The following is a 20,051-nucleotide window of genomic DNA, read 5'->3' on the forward strand; positions in this document are numbered from 1 at the left end:
GGAGCCATGCGTATGCTTTATAATTTTGCAGAATTCACTTTTGATTCTTTTGTTATGATTCTTCTCATTTACGTTGTTGTAGCCATTGTGTTGATTTATTTTCTTGCCTCTGCTTATTTCCCTCTGCATCAGTTCATATAAATCTTTGCACGCTTCTCTGGACTCATCACTTCGTACCACTCCATAGCTAATTCCATTGTATCATACACCATATTTATTTAGTCATTCCCCAAGTGATAGGCAAGTACTTTTGTATTTTCAATACTTCCCTATCACAAAAAGTACTGCTGTAAACATTTTAGTGTTTATGAGGACTTTCTTTGTATCAATGGCCTTCTTGAGGATATAACCTTAGTAGTGGAATATTTGGGTCAAGGGGTGTGGACATTTTAGTTACTTTATCAGTATCACAGGTTTTAAAACTGTCTACTGTGTTATTGCTGAAGTATTGCATTAGTCATCTTATTTCCTATATGTTTACAGCAACAATAATAATTAGTAAATAGCTCCTTGATTCTTGTGAATTCCTAGATAGATCCTGGACTTGCCCAGGTCACATAGTTTAAAATAGGATTAATTATCCTATTAATGATTAGGGTAATCTATGCTCTAAAATGAAAAAAAAAACCCAAAATTTTATTCTTATTTAAAATAATGTTACCTTCTTTTTCATTTTGACAAGGATATTGGAAAAGAAAAAAAAGATCAAGTTAATTGTACTGATGAAGAAGAAACAGGAGATGTGAGTATAATCTACTTAGTACCATAATGTTAAGGCATGTTTATAATGTAAGAGGTGATTTGGAGTAAAAGATAGACAGCCAGACTTGAATGCAGGAAGGCCTGTCTCTGACACATCCGGGCTATGAGACTTTCAGTTTCTCCTTAGTGCTCCAGACAATTCCTTAAGATTGTAAATGCAGAGAAGGTGCTGATTAGCATGAGTAAGCAACTTACCTCATCTGAGAGTTTCACAAGGTACAATCTCTTTCCCTATTACTCAAATGGACTTAATAATTTCTCATGCATAGTAGGCACTTTACGGAGGTTTTGTTTGTTATTTTCTCTGGGTTATATGCCCTTGCATTCCAAATATTACTTTGCATGAACTATTATTATGTAATAGAGAAATTGAATGTGTAATACTTGGGTAATCTGTCTCTGCGTATGATTCCTCATGCACAGGCACTCTCTTGGGCAAACATCATTTCCTTATTTGTACTGGGAGGGAGTTAGGCTAAATGACTACTGTGATCCCTTCCAGCTTTAAATCTATGAACTTCTTTCAAAATATTGTTCTCCCTATCAAATTGAGTCACTTCTCCCCTCCCCCCCCCCCCCCCCAGTAAGATCACCAGGTATTGGAATTTTGTCTCCATAGACATTATTTCATGTAATCTTTGGTTCACATCTCTTTATTTCCCTTCATATTTCATCTAGGACAAATCCTGCTGATTCTTTCTCCAAAGTTTCTCCTGGATCTAGGATTATAACCATAATGCACAATTTGGAAGTATTGGTCGTACTTCCTTTTTGCCCCAGAGGAGGTATCAAAGGAGACAGTAAATATCAGACTGAAGAATCGTTCATCATCAGACTTATTAGAGATGGAATGTAAACTTCATGACAGCAGTGATTTTCACTTTATTGTTTCATTATCAGTGGCTGCTCTGATGCTGATTGACAGCTCAAAAAGCCAATGATATTGTTGGAAAGAGGGACAGCACAACTGTCATCTTATCTTAAACCTTTTTAATTCCATATCTTGACAATTGGCATATCCTACAAATTTATGTTACATGATGTCAACTGGATCCTCACTGCTGCTAGCCAATCCAACTATACCTCCCTCACCAACTCACTATTCCACTCTCCATAGTGGCTCTTCCAAACTTTTCATCTCTCCTCTAACTTCCCATAGTTCCCTCTACCCCAAGTCTCTCAGCTGAGAACCTTGACTCATAGAAAAAAGTGAGGTCATTTTCTGTGAACTCTCTCTTTTCCCGTCTTCCTCACTTCCTGTTGCTGAGATGCCTTATGCTACTATGGCCTCCTTCACCCTTGTCTCACAGGATGAATTGGCCTTACTCCTTACCAAAGAAAACGCCTCTTCTTATGCGAGTGATCTCATTTCATCCTATCTTCTTCCCTACTGCCTACAAATATGTCCATGTCTCCCTATCCTCAAAACACCTTCACTGAATCCTTCCAACCTGCTATCATCTTATACTACTTTTGCTCTTTATAGCCAAACTTGAAAAAGCCACCTGTCTTCTCTCACTCTCTTTAACCTCTTGTAATCTAGCTTCTGACCTTATTTTACTGAAATTGCTCTCTCCAGAGTTATTAACAATCTTTTAATTAACAAATCTAATGGTCTTTTCTCAATCCTTATTCTCCTTGACTTCTCTGCAGCCTTTGATACCTTTAATCATTCTCTTCTCCTTCATACACTCTTCTTTCTACACTCTACTCATACATTCTACTCTATACTGATTCCCACCATACCTGTTTAACCACTCCTCTGTCTCCTTTGCCAGATTCTTTTTTTCTGTTTATTTTTTATTAATTTATTTATTTTCAGTTTTCTACAATCACTTCCATAAGTCTTAAATTTTCTCCCCCTCCCTCTGCCCTCCCTCCCCAAGATGCTATGCAATCTTATATGCGTTCTACAATACATTCTTATTATACACATTTTCATATTAGTCATGTTGCATAGAAGAATTAAAAGGAATGGGAGAAACCATGAGAAAAAACCCAAATGAAACAAAACATAGCAGAAGAGAAAATATTCTGCTTCATTCTGTGTTCTAATTCCATAGTTCTTTCTCTGAATGTGAATGGCATTTTACCTCAAGAGTCCTTTCAGAATGTTTTAGGTCCTTGCATTGCTGTGAAGGGCTAAGTCTACTAGAAAAACTTCTCGCACACTGTGGTTGTTACTATGTACAATGATCTCCTGGTTCTGTTCCTTTCACTCAGCATCAGTTCATATAAGTCCTTCCAGACCTCTCTCAAGTCTTCCTGTTCATCATTTCCCATAGCACAATAGCATCCCATTACATTCATATACCACAGCTTGGGCAGCCATTCCCCAATTGCTGGGCATCCCCTTGATTTCCAGTTCTTGGCCACCACAAAGAGATCTGCTATAAATATTTTCGTACATGTGGGACCCTTTCTCATTTTTATGATTTCTTTGGGATACAGTCCTAGAAACTTTGCCAGATTCTTGCCTGGGGTCTTTTCTCTTCTCCCTCTGTACTAATTTACTTGGTGAACTCATTAGTTCTCATGGATTTAATTACTATTCTGATGATTCTCAGATCTATCTATCCTACCCCAAACTCTCTACTGACCTCCAATCTCACATCCCCAACTTATTTTCAGACTTTTTAAACTGGCTATCCAATAGACATGTTAAACTCATCATGTCCAAAACAGAACTCATTATCTTTCCCTGTGGTGTGTAGGGTGTGTTCAGGAAAGACTAGTACATCTGGTGCAAGGGCTTCTGTGTCCTGTTATGGGCTGCTTTCTACCTTCAGTCTCTACCTGTCCACCTATCTCTTGTCTGTGCCTTCAAGAAGCTATAGCATGCATAGCATGATATGCCAAATCAGGTTGAGGGTAACCAAAGGGTCTCAAACTCATCGGTGAATTAGTGGGCTATCTATCTCAAACCTGTGAAGATTCCTCTCCCCCCCCCAACTCTGGAATGAGTGATGATAACAATTTGTTCCAATGCCCATGAAAGTAGCCATGAAGTCCACAGGTGTTGTGGACTGCTTAAAGTTTGGATGCCAAGGTCATCCACTGCATACTGAGCCATCATCATTCATCTTAACTTTTATCTTGCCATTGGACTGAGGTTACTTTGGAAGAGAGAGTAAGGCTGGTGATTTTTGTGCAACTCTAACTCACGTAAATACAATTTATGCTCAAATCAAAAGACATCACCATGCCATTTTTAGCATTTTTACCTACCTAATAGTTGTCTGGCAGGTAAGTGACAAAGCAGCAGACATAGATACACTGAAATCTGTAGTCCCAAGCCTATACTCAGGCTGCTCAGACCATAGAGTCGTCTTCTCATTGAAAGTGAAGCAGCAGTGAGATTCAACAGCTTCCTGGGTGTCTGAGCAGCCTTTTTGAAGGACTGCACTGCTCACCTCCTGGCATGAGGAAAAGGCTACAAAAGATGCTCTAAAAATTGTCTGTTTCACCCAACCTTGGTCTACTTACTGCAGCAGGCAGGGATCACACCCTGAGATGGAAACACACACAAAAAAATGTAGAAAAACATTTGAAAAGATGATTCCACTCACCATTAGTTCATGGAATGTGCACATGCTTATGAACAACACAAAATCCAGTAGATCTGAAAGAAATAGCTCTTGTGAGAGAACTCAGCAGGTATCTCATTTAAATAGCGTTCTTGAGTGAAATGAGACTGGAAAATAAAGACCAGCTTTCCAAAGTTGGAGTTGGATACACATTTTTCTGGAGTGGCCACAATAAAAGGGAGTGCTTTGAAGCTGGCAAAAATTTTGCAATTGAAACTAATGTAGTTAAGAGGCTTGTATGCATACCAAAAGGATGAATGATGTGCTCATCACAATGAGACTGACACTTGCCAGAAAGTGCCACACCACCATCATCCATGTGTGTGCTTCCACCATAATGAACCCTGATGAAGTCAAAGAAAAATTTTAAAAGACCTGGAGACTCCCATCATCAATGGGCCAAAAGAGAACAGGCTTGTAATTCTGAATGACTTTAAGGCAAGAGTAGGCACAAACTATCAGGCATGTCAGGGAGACCTTGGGAAGAATGGAGTCAGAAAGAGCAAATGAAGATCTGTGCATCTCATGACCTTCCATCATCAACACTCTCTTTCATATACTTAAACTCAATAAAACTTCATGGATACACCCTCTCAGCAAACATTGGCTATAGACCATGTCATTGTAAGAAGAAGAGAAGACAGTATTTGAGTGATGGAGATGATGTTTGGTGCATTGTGTTTGCCTGATCATAGACTTACCCTTTTTAAGCAAATATTCAGATTCAACAAAAGTGGTACTCCCCCAGGGCAAGATGACTGCCAGAAGACTTAATGTCCACATATTAGAGTGCTTCTCTGAGAGGGAAATTTGTTGCTAACTTGGAGGAAAAGCTGAGCATAGTTGGCAACAGTGGAGCAGGAAAGGAGTGGGCAGCCTTCAGAGGTTTGATGTACAGCACTGAATTTACTTATCTGGGCCTGAAGAAATACCAAGATTGGTTTGACAGAAATGGTGGGGAAATTCAGAAGCTGCTAAATGGAAAATGAGAACTCCATGGGGTTTTATCAGCAGGATAGTTCATCCATCTCTAAGGAGGTAGCATTTAACTCTATCAAAAGTAAAGTAAAAACAAAGCTTAGAGAGATGCAGAATTCTTGGCTCAGTAAGAAGGCAGATGAAATTCAGTTTTGCCTTGATAGTAACAACCCAAAGTGCTTTTATGATGTCCTGAAGTCTATGAACCAAAGACCTATGGCACATACTTAGTGCTGATGAAGTCACATTGTTTAGTGATAAAGACATGATCCTGGAGAGATGGGCTGAACACTTCCATAACATTCTCAACAGACTAATACTGAAGCCATGGACAGTATACTTTAGGTCAAAGTCAGTCTCTCTCTAGCTGAACTTCCTACTGAGGAAGGGCTTTTGAATGCCATTTGGCTCTTCTGATGTGGTAAAGTGCCTGGTTCTGATTCTATACCAGCCAAGATTTACAGGGCAGATAGTTCACTGCTCATACAAAAGTTGACTCAAATTTTCTGGATTATATGGCAAGAGGTGGTTCTCCTCCAATAGTGTGAGGATGACCCTTTGTCCATTTCTTTGGAGGCAAAGGAAATAGATTGCCCTGTGATAATCACAGGGCGGGGGGCATCTTCCTTTTAGTCATTGCTAGCAGGTTTCTTGCCAGAATCCTCCTGATCCTTCACATGGAAGATGGCCATTTACCTGAGAGCCAGTGTGGCTTCAGAAAGGGTGGAGGAATGGTTGAGATGGTGTTTTCTGCCTGACAACATGGTTAGAAGAAAGTATACAAGGATACCCTGAAGGTCTCTCTAAAGACTCTGGAATTGATTACATGATGTGGGAGATGCTGGCAAAGAATTGTCCAGTGTGGGGGGCCTACATCAAAGAAGGGGCTGTGCTCTCTGAGTGAAGCAGAAAAGCAGTAGCTCAAATGAAACATGAGATGTACAAATTTGGAGATATCTCCACTCCAAATTTTCATATAGATTATTTGTGCCTCATTGTTATTTGAGCCTTCTGAGCTCATATTGGTCTGATCAGTCAGAGTTCGACACACTGTACTTTGACCCCATCATAGTAATGTCATTTGAGTCCTCATCAAGAACAAAGGAAAACAACAATAATCTTTCCCCCTAAAACCTCCCTCCTCTACCTTCCCTGTTTTTGGAAGGAGGAATATTATCCTCCTAGTCCCCTAGTCTCACAATCTAGGAATCATCCTAAATTTCTCATTACTTGTCACCCTCTTCCCCTTAACCAATCTATGGCCAAGGTCTGTTGATTTCATCTCTATAATATCTCATGAATATTATCCCTTCTCTCCTCTGACATTGCTACCTACGTGGTAGAGATCCTCTTCACCTATTTCCTATTGTAATAGCCTGCTGGTTGAACTGCCTTCCTCAAGCTTTTTTCCACTCCATTCCATCCTCCATTGAGCCACTAAAGTGATTTTCCTAAAATTCAAGTCTGATCATGTCACCTCCCTCCAACCTCTACCACCCCTACTATTCAATAAACTCTAGTGGATCCCTGTTGTCTTTAGGATTAAATACAAAATGCTTTATTTGGTATTTAAACCAGTAATAACATAGCATTCTCCCTCCTTTCCCATCTTTTTACACCTTACTCCTTGACACATACTCTTTTATTCAATGACACTGGTCACCTGGCTCTTCCCCAAACAAAATATTCTGTCTCTACATTCCAGGCATTTTTTCTGACTGACCCATGCCTGGAATGCTCTCCCTCTTCAGCTCTCCCTTCTGACTTCTCTGGCTTCCTCCAAGTCCCAAATAAAATCCCATCTTTTACTGGAAGTCTTCCCCAACCCTTCTTAATTTCATTGCTTTCCCTCTGTAAATTTTTTCCTATTTATCCTGTATATCGTTTGCTTTATATACACTTATTTACATGCTGTCTCCTTCCATTGGATTGTAAGCTCCTTAAGGAATTGTGTTTTGCCCCTTTTTGTATCCCCAGCATTTAGCACAGTACATGGCTCATCATCAGAACTTAATAAATGTTTATTGATTGATCCTATCTTTCTCCTATCCTCCACACTAACAAATTCAAATCCCCAAAAAGTCTTTAAATACTATCTTATCATGCCTTTTTCATTACTTAGCATTCTATATTAGCTCTGTTTCTTACTGTGTCAAATGCAAATTCCTCTGTTTTACTTTTAAGACCTTTTAAAAAGCCAAATCTCCATTGCCCATCTTTAGGCAGCTAGGTGGTATGATGATTAGAGTACTGGACCTGGAGTCAGGAAGACCTAAGTTCAGATCAGCCTCAGATGCTTACTAACTCTATACAGGTCACTTAGTTTCTGTCTCAGTTTCCTTAACTGTATAATGGAAATAATAATAGCACCTAGCTCACTTACCTTCTAGAATTGTTATGAAGATCAAACAATCTGTGTAATACTTAATGTAATGCCTAGCGTATAGAATATCTGTAATAATTGCTTATCCTCTTCTCTTATTCCCTCTTCCCATTTTACCTCATTTCTCTAGCCTAGATGGTTTGTCCAGGTTTACTGGCCCATATAACTGCTTGCTATTTCTTGGCTCAGCAACAAATGAATGTTTAGTAATTCAATGTGTTACTAATGGACTATTATAGCTGATGATTTTGTGGGAAATGAGATCCAGGCAAAAATGAATCCCTTTGCTTTTTCAGAAGCAAAATAACTTTCAGAAGGTCATTTGATTCACGTATAAAATGGGGAAAGTAATACCTGTCTCACAGGGTCATTTGGCTCACATGAGACGGTACATCAAGCATTTTGCAAACCTCAAAGCAGTAAATAAAATCAACTATTATTATTAATATTGCTTTTTAAGGGAAATGGGAGTACATATGAACAATATTCCATATTTGCTTTTTAAAATAAACTTGTTCTAAACATTTTTCATTCATTCAATAACAATTTCTTAACTTCTCACTATTGAAAAGCACTACAGATAATTAAATTATCATGGCTGTGGTCCCAGGATCTATTAGAGCATCTTTGACAATGGGACACCAACAGAGACATAAAATTTTGTTATGTTTCTGGGGAGTAGGAACATTCTAAAGTTAGTTTTAAGTAATGCAAAGCTATGGGCATGTGTTCATTTTTCCATGTTTTAGTTCTTTTTCATATCCTGGTTTTGATTTTTAAAACTATTTGGATTGGAAACAGTGCCACCTCTCCATCTCCTTTTTTCTCCCACTGCCTTTTTTCTCTGCCTCCCATTTTTGATCTGTTAGTACTTATTCTCTTAACCTTTTACTATATTAAAAGTCTATAAGGTTGGTTTTCCATCAGGATTTTAGGTCCAAGTCTTTGGAACTTGCAGCATGTGAATGAGTCTCACCAGCTGCAATGAATCTTTTATGGTTTTACAGCTATTTTTCTTGAGAATGTCATGCATTGCATGTAGACTAAGCTTGTCATGGTAGGGAAAAATAACAGACTAACTACAGTGCTTTGGTGCCTGATTTTTTTTTTTTTAACTATTCAAGCCATAAATATGGAAGGTACACTTTTGCATATACTAACAAAAAGTGGAAACCACATTTTATCCCTTTCCTAATGACTAGCATTTCAAGTTAGTGCCAGTTAGAAGAAGACCTATGTTTTAGTCCTGATTCTGTCTTTCACTATCTGTGTAACCTTGGGCAGACCACCTCCCTCAGGCACTTTCCTTATTTGTGAAATAAGGGGGTTGGACTAGAGGAATTCTAAAATCACTTTTACCTCTAACATTCCATTCTAATAGAGCCTCGCTATCCCAAGTCCAGCCTTCCAGAATGCTCAGATCTTAAGTATATCTTTTTATCTAGAAGTATACAAAGTAAAAACATCAAGATCTCTTTCTGAAGGGAAAGGCCATGATCTTGCTGTGATGAAAGAGCATAGAGATAGGAAGCTACAAGAACTCAAAAATTATAGTATGCAACCTGATGTAATTGGTTAGTTTATTACATGAAAAGAAACGTATGATCTGATTGACCATTCATACATAAAAGGCCAACCTTTTTGTGTGAAAACAAACATGAAGGGGAGACAGCAGGAGATAAATAAAAGGGAGAGACAGAGAGAAGAGGAAAGAGAATAGATTAACGGAGCTTCAGAGTTGAATACAAGTGAGGATGGGAACATCATTTAGCAGACATGAGTAACAAATGAAACTGCAACGATTAAAAGACAAAAGAGAAGACTGCTTTGTTATTGAAGGGTTCGTTTATCCATATGCTTCTAAATAGCTCTTGAAGACCCAGGACTATGAATTTGTGTTTGTATCTGTGTGTGCATATAACAAACAGTGGCATGAGCTTCCATGACCCTAGAAACATTGGCGGGTATACTACCAGTACAGTACAGTATTTGAAGACGTTGGGGCAGGGTATAAATTTCAATATGGCAGTTATCAGCTAAGCTACAAGAAGTACATAACTACAGAATATGACTGTATCTTGCATTGTAGTATATACACAAGCAGTAGAGAAAAGCTTTCATTTTGCAGTAGAAGCCATCTGATCAGTAAGCACAGGGCCAAAGTACCCTCTTCTAAAGACAGGAAACTGGGGAAGTTTCTAGCTCAGTTGATAAAATTCATATATTCCTGCTTAGCCTAGATCTGACTTCACAGCTTCATGGTTACTTTCTTCATTCTGGTACATGCTTTGTGAGTATACTGGAGCAAACAAGTCATGACCCTGGATCAAAACAAACACTTGTGGACATCCTTTACACACCACACTGACAGCACAAGAGAAGCTGACCCGAGGTCAAACCCCGTAGGTAGGTACTGTGGCAAGGAAATCCCAGTATACCACAAATTTCTCCCCTTCGAGCCCTCCTAACATTTACCACAAAGTTTATTGCCTCTTACCAAATACTCTATCACTACTATTCTTTCATCACTGAGGCTGGTCTACCAACGTGTTCATAAACATAACATCTTCCCACTCTCAGCGACCCCCTAAATGACCCTGCCAGAAATACTGGCATGGTCTTGCCCTTTGACTCATCCTCCACTCCTGCAGTGGTTAGCAGAATCAATAGTCAAACCCTGACCTTTTGATTCCAAATCCAATGTTCTTTCCATTACACAGCACTGACTCTTGAGTTCCACCTTGGACATGTTTTCTGTGAAACCTTGGCCAAATTATTTTAACACTCGGGAGCTTGGTTTCTTTATCTCTAACATGGGGGTAATATTAGCTTCGCTACTTACCTCACAGATTTGTTTCAAAGAAAGTATTGTAAATAATAAAATTTTATGCAAATATGAGAAATAAATCCATGTTGTCTTTCCACAGTAATTTAAATAAAAAAAAAATCATTAGATCTATGATTTCACTTATGAGGGTCCTCCTTTCAGTGGTGGAGATTCTGACCCACCCATCCATGCCTTCTTATCACACACTGTTCTTATTCGTTAAAATAAGAATTGGGGCTGGACTTGTGGCTTTAGTGATGAAAAGTTATTCTATTTGTTTGTTTTTTGGAATAAGACAAGCCTGAATATGTTTGTAGGTGTCAGAGAAACTGTCAGTGGATCAAGTGAGGTTGAAGATGGGAGAAAAAAGAGTGAAAAATTGAGGGGAGAGGTTTTTAGAGGGGATGAGAAGGGAAATGCTTGGGAGCAAGATTGACAAGGTTGACCTTAGTAGGGAGAAAAGGGCAGTTCTTAAGCAGAGATTACAACAAGGGAGGAGACAAAGGAGGATGATAAAGAGGGAATTTTGATACAGAGTACAGAAGAGGAGAGAGACTGAAGAATTGCTTCTGTTTCCCCAATGAAGTAAGAGGAAAGGTCCCCTGCTAGAAGATAAGTAGAGGAAGTGATATAGGAAGTTTGAGGAGATACGAAAGGTTAGGAATAGCTATTATGAAGATTATGATCATTAATCAAGTAGGAGTAAAAGGATTTCCTTACAGCTATGGTAACCAGTTGAGATTAGACACTGCTATTTGTAAGGGAACCTATTAATCATGATTGGTTGACTTTTCCTAGGATCATTTTATTGTACTCAGGTAAATGGAGAATGTAGATGATGAGTTACATAAATAGTAAAGGATTCAGGTAGCTGATAGTGTATGTGCATCACCTATCTTTTTGTGATTTAAGGTGTTATAGAGAACATCATGAAATCATACTACTTTCTGAGCTTTTCCAAATATCTTCTACAGTGAAGGCTTCCAAATCTTTCTATAGAGGATTCTTTTTTGCATTCTTTCTGAATATTTTTATTCATAATTTTTTGAGTGACAGCTGCCATTAAGTAGATTTTTAAGTTTTTGAGTATATTTTCAGTCTAGTGCCTAAATTTTCCCAATTTGTAGGACAAGTTAGTTAATTTTCATTTGCACAATTTATGTAAGTTGTTGTTCTTTTTTTGCCCCTTGATAACTAACTCCCAGTCCTCACTGTTTTTCCTCTGTTTCTTAGCCCTCATTTCCATTAAGCTTCTTACTGTGTGTTCAGAATCTATCTTTTTTCATTTCTCCAAATTACAGAGGATGATATTTTAGAAACACTTCTCTCAATATAGCAAAACATTACTCAGTATTCTTTTTATACTTGGAATGGGGCATACAAAAGGTGTAAGTAACAGTTGCCATTGAGTAGCATTCTCCTCTCTTGTTTTTTCATTCCCCAACTGTTTTTTTAAGTGCCCTACTGTGTGCAAAGCAAGTGTCTGTGATTGATTTGTGTATATTATGTTATTTTTCTAAACCATCACTCTGTTTAAGTGTCACCATCATCGTTGTTGCTATTTGCTCATTTTAAAAAAATGAATACACAATGTATTTTGAGACCAGGTAAGGACAATTATAGCGCAATAATTTTTATTTCTGACTACTTGACTATGTTTATTTGTTACAAGTATCATGTTTTCCCTTTTTATTTGGGAGGAAGAGGAACCTAATAATAGTATTGCCAAAAAAGGAGAAAACAAAGAAAAGTGAGTCATAGAAGCATCTTTAGAAACACACAGAAGAGAAGAAAAAGAAGTTCAGAGGGAAACACAAACAAGTAAGACAGCTTTGAAAGTAATGTTGCATTTACATTCTTTCCTTAAAAAATTCCTAAGAGAGTTTAACGGTTTCACATATAAAAAAAATTTTAAAAATAGAGTCCAGATATTTTTATGGCATGATACATCAGTATTAACATTTTCACAGTAATGCAATTTATAAAGTAAGTGAATAGTTCTATTTGTATTAGCTATACTTTGCCTTGATGAAGGGTTAGTACTACACTAGCCATATTCTAGCATCGTAAAGCACAGACACATCTTTTTTGCCATCAACAACAGCCAATAATAGCTAAGATTTATAAAATGCTTCTTATGTCAGGCACTGTGCTAAGAGCTTTACAATTATTACCTCATTTGATCATTTAATTATATCATTTGAATAAGAGTAATTCACTCTTATACAGCACTTCACCATTACAAAGTCCTATAAACTCTTTATCTCAATTGATTCTAATAGGAACAATATGAACTATAGATACTAATATCTCCATTTTACAGCTAGTGCAACTGTGAGTGAAAAAGTATTAAATGAATTGCTCAAGGTCTTACCAGTAAATGGTGGAGCTAGGGTTGAAACCCAAGTAGTACTTCCTGGGTTTATTATAATTTTATGTCATATGAAGACTTTTGAGATGAAAGCAATACTTTTTGTATACAATGTCTCATCATCAGCTTCATTAAGCTAATATATCACTTGTTCATAGGTCTAGAGAGGGGTAGAACCGCAGATGGCATCTAAGTAATTTTACAGAGGAGAAACTGACTCCCAGGGAGGTTAAGTGATTTATTCAGTCATATTTCTTCCAAATCCAGAGTCATGGTTCTTTCAGATTGTATTGCTGATGGCACAGAATTTTACCTACTTGGGATTCTGTTTCCATACCTTGAAAATGGCATGTTAAAAGGTCATGGTAGTTGTACTAGGCAGATTTCCCTAAATTTCATTTTTAGTCATCTTTACAAAGGGGATGATAATAGTACTTACCTCACAGGGGGACTGTGAGGGCCAGTTGAAATAACAGATGCAATATGCTTTGTAGATCTCAAAGTGCTGTATAAATGTGAGCTATTATTATTAATAAATGTTTGTTGAATTAAAACTTAAATATTCCATAAACTTTTCCTGAATCATTAGTCAACTAATGACTAACTTCATTAGTCAAAAAATCCAGAGACATCATGATCTGGCTTTATTTTTATAAGCAATATTGTCTAGTGAAAAAGTCTATAGCTCCACATTAGTATTTATTTTATTGAGTGACTACTATGTGTTAATTTGTGTTTATAACATTTTAATTAATTTAATTTATAACCCTTTATATATGTATTGTCCTGGAAGTAGAATGGTTATATGTTGGATTATGATCAGTCAAAGTCTAGTTGAGAGGTAGTGCAGGACAGGGGAAAGAACACTGATGGTGGAGTCTAGAGACTTGTGTCCAACCTTACCTCTGATCCTCCTACCTGTGTAACCTTGGGAAAGTCATTTAATTTTCCTGGATTTCAGTTTCCTCATCTGGAAAATGAGAAGATTTGGCTAAATAGTTTCTGAGCTTACTATTAGCTCAAAGATCTTAGATATTAGGTATCATGCCATGACTTTTGGAATTTTTAATAAATGCATTTTAGGAGATTAGGAACTGAGTGTGTCTATACCTGCATCTGCTGTGGCAGGTGAAAAGCAATGTAATATAGATGAAAGGCCCTGCGATTAAAGCCAAAGGAGCTGGGTTCACATTTTGCTTCTGCTGCTTATTTTGGAAAATTCTCCGGTTTTTTTCCTTGTTAAATGAAGGAGTTGGACTGGCTAAGCCCTCTGGTCTCATCCTGTTCTCAATCCTATGGTTCATTAAGGGCCAATGTTTCTTGTCTTCTTTATCTATATTCAGCGTGTCCTCTATCTGTGTGTATCCAGTTTTCTTTGTATGATCAGCTGCCATCTATTCTGTTGATAGGAATAGATTTTTGAGCCAAAATTTGCCATGATGTTTGTGGTGTCACCCATTGTTTAACAACAACAGAAACAACACACCACCACCACCACCACCACCACCACTAAAACTATTCTGAAAAATAAAATAAACGTGTGCCTTTGAACCTAAAGGAAAATTGTTCATGTTTATAACTCAATATAAGATACAATTTTCTTTCTGGAAATATCATTAACAATGTACTATACTGATCATCTGGCTTCAGAAATTCTTGTGTTATTTTGGAACCAGTTGCTGGTGAGTCAGAACATATTGGACATTCAAACTGTGGTTAAGTGGTAATCAGGTTAGGAAATTCTGTTCCCATTAACTCTCCCTTTCTTAGCCCCAGACTCCTCCCCACTAAACTGTTTTTTTGGTTAGTCATGCTTATGGTCTCTGCTGGGTTTTGGTGGGACCAAAAGTGGAAGCAGCGAAATACCCTAAAGAAGGACTATTCTTGCTTTATTTCCAGCTCAGCTAAAAACAGGAAGTACTGGAAATTTCGTGGAACAGGCCACTTTTGTGATATTTCCAATCCAGAGAGGTTTGGATTAACTTTGGATGGCATCTGAACTTTTGGCCACTCACCTACAGCACACCACCAAACCTTTAGGATTCTAGCACCTATGATAAGTCCTTCCTTAGGGGTGTAAACTGCCCAATTTAGACAATTGGGGCACTTACCACTCAATTTCCTTTTTGTAAAATAATTTAATTTTACTAGTACTTGCATTCCAAACCTGCATGGGAAAATATAATCAGATAGTTAAGATGAAATGATAAGTTATTCACCGTAACACTAAGCATAAATCTAGACAGTTCCCCATCTTAATTATTTCATGCATACTTCAAAATTAACTTAGAATGTGACTATCAGCATAAGACTTCATGGTGAGTGTTTCTTGGAGGAATTTATAATTTAAAATAAAAACAGAACCAGAAATTCCTGGTAAGGGAAAATAGTCAGATGACTGGTTTATGCTAGGAAATGCTAAGCCATAAAAGTATGAATTGTAATCATGTCTTGAAGATCAGTCTGGTGGAATTCAATTATTCCAAGAGTCTGAAGATGTTACGAGAGGGCTTTTTACCAAAAAAAAAAAAAAAAAAATTCAAAGCTCTTTCTTAGTCCCATGGAATTAAAATCCATTTAATATTAAGCTATGTAAAATGGGGTAACTCACCTAACTTCTCTGGGCATCAGTTTCTGAATCTATAAAATGAGGAGATTGGTCTAGACGTCTTTCAAGGCCCCTTCTAATTCTGTATTTGTTATTATTTGAGCATAGCTTGAGTGGTGGGGATGACAATTGTGTGGCTTTGCCACATACTGTAACTGAGTAGATACCAAAAGAAATTCAGAATTGTTTTAATTTGCATTTTTCCAATCAATAGTGAGTTAGAGCATTGTTTTCAAATGGCTACAGATAGCTTTGATTACCTCATGTAAAAACTGTTCATATCCCTTCATCATTTATCAGTTGGGGAATGGCTCCTATTTTTGTTAATTTGACTCAGTTCTCTGAGAAATGAGACCTTTTATCAGAGAAACTTGATTCAATTTTTTCCCAGTTTTGATAACTAAATGTATTTCCCTCCATCCTATTTGCCCCCCTGTTTATTTTATTCTCTCTCCTTTCACCCTCTCCCTCCTCAAAAGTGTTTTGCTTCTGACTACCTCACCTGCCAATCTACCATCCCTTCTGTCACCTCTCCCCTCTCCCTTCTCTTATGCTTTCCCCTCTTATGTTCCTATAGGGTAAGATAGATTTCTCTACCCAATTGAGTGCATTTGATATTCACTTTTTGAACCAATTCTGATGAGAGGAAGGTCCCCCTCCCCATGTCTCCCATCTTTCTGTCCACTGTAAAAGCTTTTTCTTGCCTCTTTTATGTGAGATAATTTACCGCATTCTGTCCCTTCCTTTCTCTTTCTCCCAATGCATTCCTCTTTCTTGCCCCTTAATTTCAAGTTTTTTAGATATCATCCTTTCATATTCAACTCACACTTGTGCCCTCTCTCTCTCTCTCTCCATATGTAAATATATATATATGTGTATGTATATGTATGTATACATACATATATATATGTTTATGTATATGTATGTATACATATATATATATATATATATATATATATATATATATATATATATATATATATATATATATATATATATATATATATACTTCTAATTGCCCTGGTAATGAGAAAGTTTTTAAGAGTTACAAGTATCATCTTCCCATGTAGGAATGTAGAGTTTGACCTTATTAATTATTTTCTTTTCCTGTTTACCTTTTTATGCTTTTCTTGAGTCTTGTTTTTGAAAGTCAAATTTTTTATTCAGCTCTCATCTTTTCATCAAGAAAAAGACTGAGACCCAGATCTGGGTATAGGCAAAACAACAGAGTTCTTCCCCCATTGCCAGCAAAGGGACTCCTGTAATCCCCTTTTTATCAGTTATTTGGCACCACCCCCCTTATCATCTGTGGGCTCAGAGCTCTGTAAGCATACACTGCCACTGCTGATTCAGTGGCTCCAAAAGCCTGTTTCTAGTTTGCTGGGGCCTGATCTGTGTTGGCCTGGTCTGTGCTAGACTGTGCCCCACTCTCACCCAGGTGTGACACACCTTCCCTGCCAATCTTCTAAGTTGTCTTTGGTTGGAAAATTATTTCACCCTGTCCTTTTGTGGGCTCTGCCACTTTAGGAATTGTTTTATGGCATTATTTAAAGGTGTTTGGAAGGGTTTGGGGGAGAGCTCAGAAAAGTCACTGCCTTTTCTCCACCATCTTGACTCTGCTTTTCCCCAATATTTCTGCCCTAGACTAGACTAGAAACAAAGATACCAGTTTTTTTAAAAAAGAAAACTCTCTCTGTGAGATCTCTAGCCCATTTTGTAGACTTGGCCACCAGAACAAGATGTGTAGACTTTTGGCTAATGAGCATGTTATACACCAATATCACCAAATACACCAATATCAAACTTTATGTATTTGATTTACCTTGAACTAATCATCCTATAAAGGCCATTTCCAGTCATCCTGATTTATATCTTGCCACTGGATCCAGATAGCTCTGGAGGAGAAAGTGAGACTGCTGATTTTGCATAGCCCTCCCTCACTGAAATCCAGTTCATGGCATCTCCTTGCTGATATCACAGTCATTTTTGAGAGTGAAGGATAAAGAAATGAACAAGGAAACAATATCAATAGCTAATGGTCCTGCATATCCAAATGCCTGCTGCACATCTCTATCCAGATGTCCTGTAAGCATTATTTAACATGTCCACAGTACTTTTCTCCCTCTAGATCTACTCCTGCTCATAACTTCCCTATTACTGTCAAAGAATAATTATTTTCCTAGTCACCCACATTTGCAACTTAGGAGTCATCCTTTACTTTTCTCCCTTCATCACCCAACACAAGCAAACAGTTATCTAGTATTATTGATTTTGCCTCCTCAGCATCTCTCAAATCTTTTCCCTTCTTTCCAGTAAAAGCAGAACCCACCTAATTCAGGCTCTCATCACCAATAATCTGATCTTTTGCATTAGCTTACTAATTGCCATTCTATTTCTTCTCCAATCCATTCTCCATGCTGCTGTCAAGATGATATTCTTAAAACACAAGTCTGACCATGGCAGCTTCTCAAGAAGCTCCAATGATTCTCTATTATCTCTAGGATCAATCTTTTTGACACTTAAAGTAATTCACAATTTGCTTTCAGCTTCCTTTTCCAGTGTAATTATATATTATTCCCCTTCATACTCTTTGCAATCCAGCCCAATTGGTCCACGCTTTGCCCTACACATATGGCACTGTAGCTTCTGCCCCTGGGTTTTTGTACAGGTTGGCTCTTGAATACTTTCCTTTCTCATCTCTGATTCTAAAAGCACCCAGCTCTCTTCAGAAGCCACATCATCCCCCACATAATGCCTTCCCTTGATCTCCTTGTATTTGGTTTACATATATAGGTATACATACATGTGCATATGTACTATAATAAATATGTATTTGTATAGCAATATACACACAATTGGCATATATATGTAAAAAATATATATCTTGAAATACAGATATGAATAAATAAACATATGCATACAACACATACACACACATACATATATATCCAACATTTACTTTTCTGTAAACATGTTGTATTATACCAGTAAAATGTAACCTTCTTTAGGACAGTGATCATTTCCATTTGTGTTTGCACAGTGCTTGCCCCTTGGAAGAAAAGCTATGACAAATCTGGACAGCATACTAAAAATCAGCTAACAAAGCTCCATATTGTCAAAGCAATGGCTGTTCTAGTAGCAATGTATGCCTATAAGAACTGGCTATCAGGAAAGCTGAGTACCTTAGAATCGACACTTGAATTGTGGTACTGGAGAAGACTTTTTACAGTCCCATAAGCAGCAGGGAGATCAAATAAGTCAATAATTAAAGAAATGAATTGAGACTATTCATTGAAAGGTCAAATACTGAAGCTGAAGCTTAGCTACTTTGGCCACATAATGAGAAGGCAGGAGTCATTGAAAAAGTTCCTGATGTTGGGAAAGACTGAAGGTAGAGAATGAGATGGATAGATAGCAACAGACAGGAGCTTGGACTGACTTCAGGAGATAGTAGAGGATAGAAGGACTGAGTATTATGGTCCATGAGGTCATGAAGAGTCAGACATAATTGAACGACTTAACAATAATAGGTGCCTAACACCATGCCTGACACATACGTAATAGGTGATTAGTAATGTTTTTGTATTGACCAAATAATGAAATAAAGAAAAGAAAGCAGTGGTTAAAAAAAGTACATGAATCAAAAAAATCTATTATTTTTTTTTTATCAGGTGATATCCAAAACTTTTTTCCCCTCTAATTCCTGGAAAAACAATCCCTTGTGAACTACAGGCTTATGTTCCAAATTTTAGCTCTAGCTAAATAGCACTGCATAAGTTAGAAAGTCCACAAAATAGATTTATAATAAAAATGTCAACAAAACCTAGATTCTTGAAGGACTCGTGGGTGCTGGGATTATAATAATGGTCTCCTTTAATACTCTTCCATTCCATGTTCCAAACAGTGGAATTTGTAGTTTTTCCTTTAGTGCAAAGATCAAAAATCTGGGCAATTTGACATTTCTAAGATTGGACACAGTTTGAATTTCCACAGTTTCTGCGGGAATGCAATCCACCCTCTCTCAGTTTTATTAAAAACCACCTTCTTGGCCATAACATATGCCATTATAATAGGCACTTCCATTATTTCTCATATCTCATTATAGGAAATACAAGTCTATCTCATATTATAAGAGCCATGGTACAGGGAATCTGGAGGACAACACAAAATTTAAGGATAGTATGACTTCCTTAGATGACACCTTCTTTGAAAGTTGCATTGTTTTGATCTTTGAACCTAAAATAACTTTAGGTAGAGTTGACTATTTGATGAAGAATGTGAAGATGATGATAATGATAATAACACAAAAAATTGTTAAAATTACTTACCTTAAAACAAAATTGAATTGATGCTGATTTTTAATTTGAGAATCATTAATGGTACCTAGAAAATTCAATTTAAAAAACAATACTGAATGCTAGCTAAAATTTATTCCTAATTTACATTTTGGAAAATGATTCTAAAATTTTTATTGAAGTGGAAATACATTATATATATTCTGCTGAAAAATCTATAGGGGTATATGCATACAGACA

At 37.2% G+C, this 20,051-nt stretch overlaps 1 long non-coding RNA gene across 10 annotated transcripts in view; it reads left to right on the forward strand.

The window, feature by feature from the left end:
• The window catches only part of LOC140526808 (uncharacterized), a 340,835-nt gene that overhangs the window by 29,717 nt on the left and 291,067 nt on the right, over positions 1-20,051 (forward strand). For 8 of the 10 annotated variants that reach the window (XR_011974536.1, XR_011974537.1, XR_011974541.1 and 5 more), the window contains 2 exons: positions 683-742; positions 12,238-12,358. This is a non-coding gene — a long non-coding RNA (uncharacterized lncRNA). The remainder of the gene's footprint in view (positions 1-682; positions 743-12,237; positions 12,359-20,051) is intronic. The other 2 variants (XR_011974538.1, XR_011974540.1) reach the window with 1 other exon arrangement.

The sequence above is a fragment of the Notamacropus eugenii genome, chromosome 2, assembly GCF_028372415.1.
Source record: "Notamacropus eugenii isolate mMacEug1 chromosome 2, mMacEug1.pri_v2, whole genome shotgun sequence".
Taxonomy (NCBI): domain Eukaryota; kingdom Metazoa; phylum Chordata; class Mammalia; order Diprotodontia; family Macropodidae; genus Notamacropus; species Notamacropus eugenii.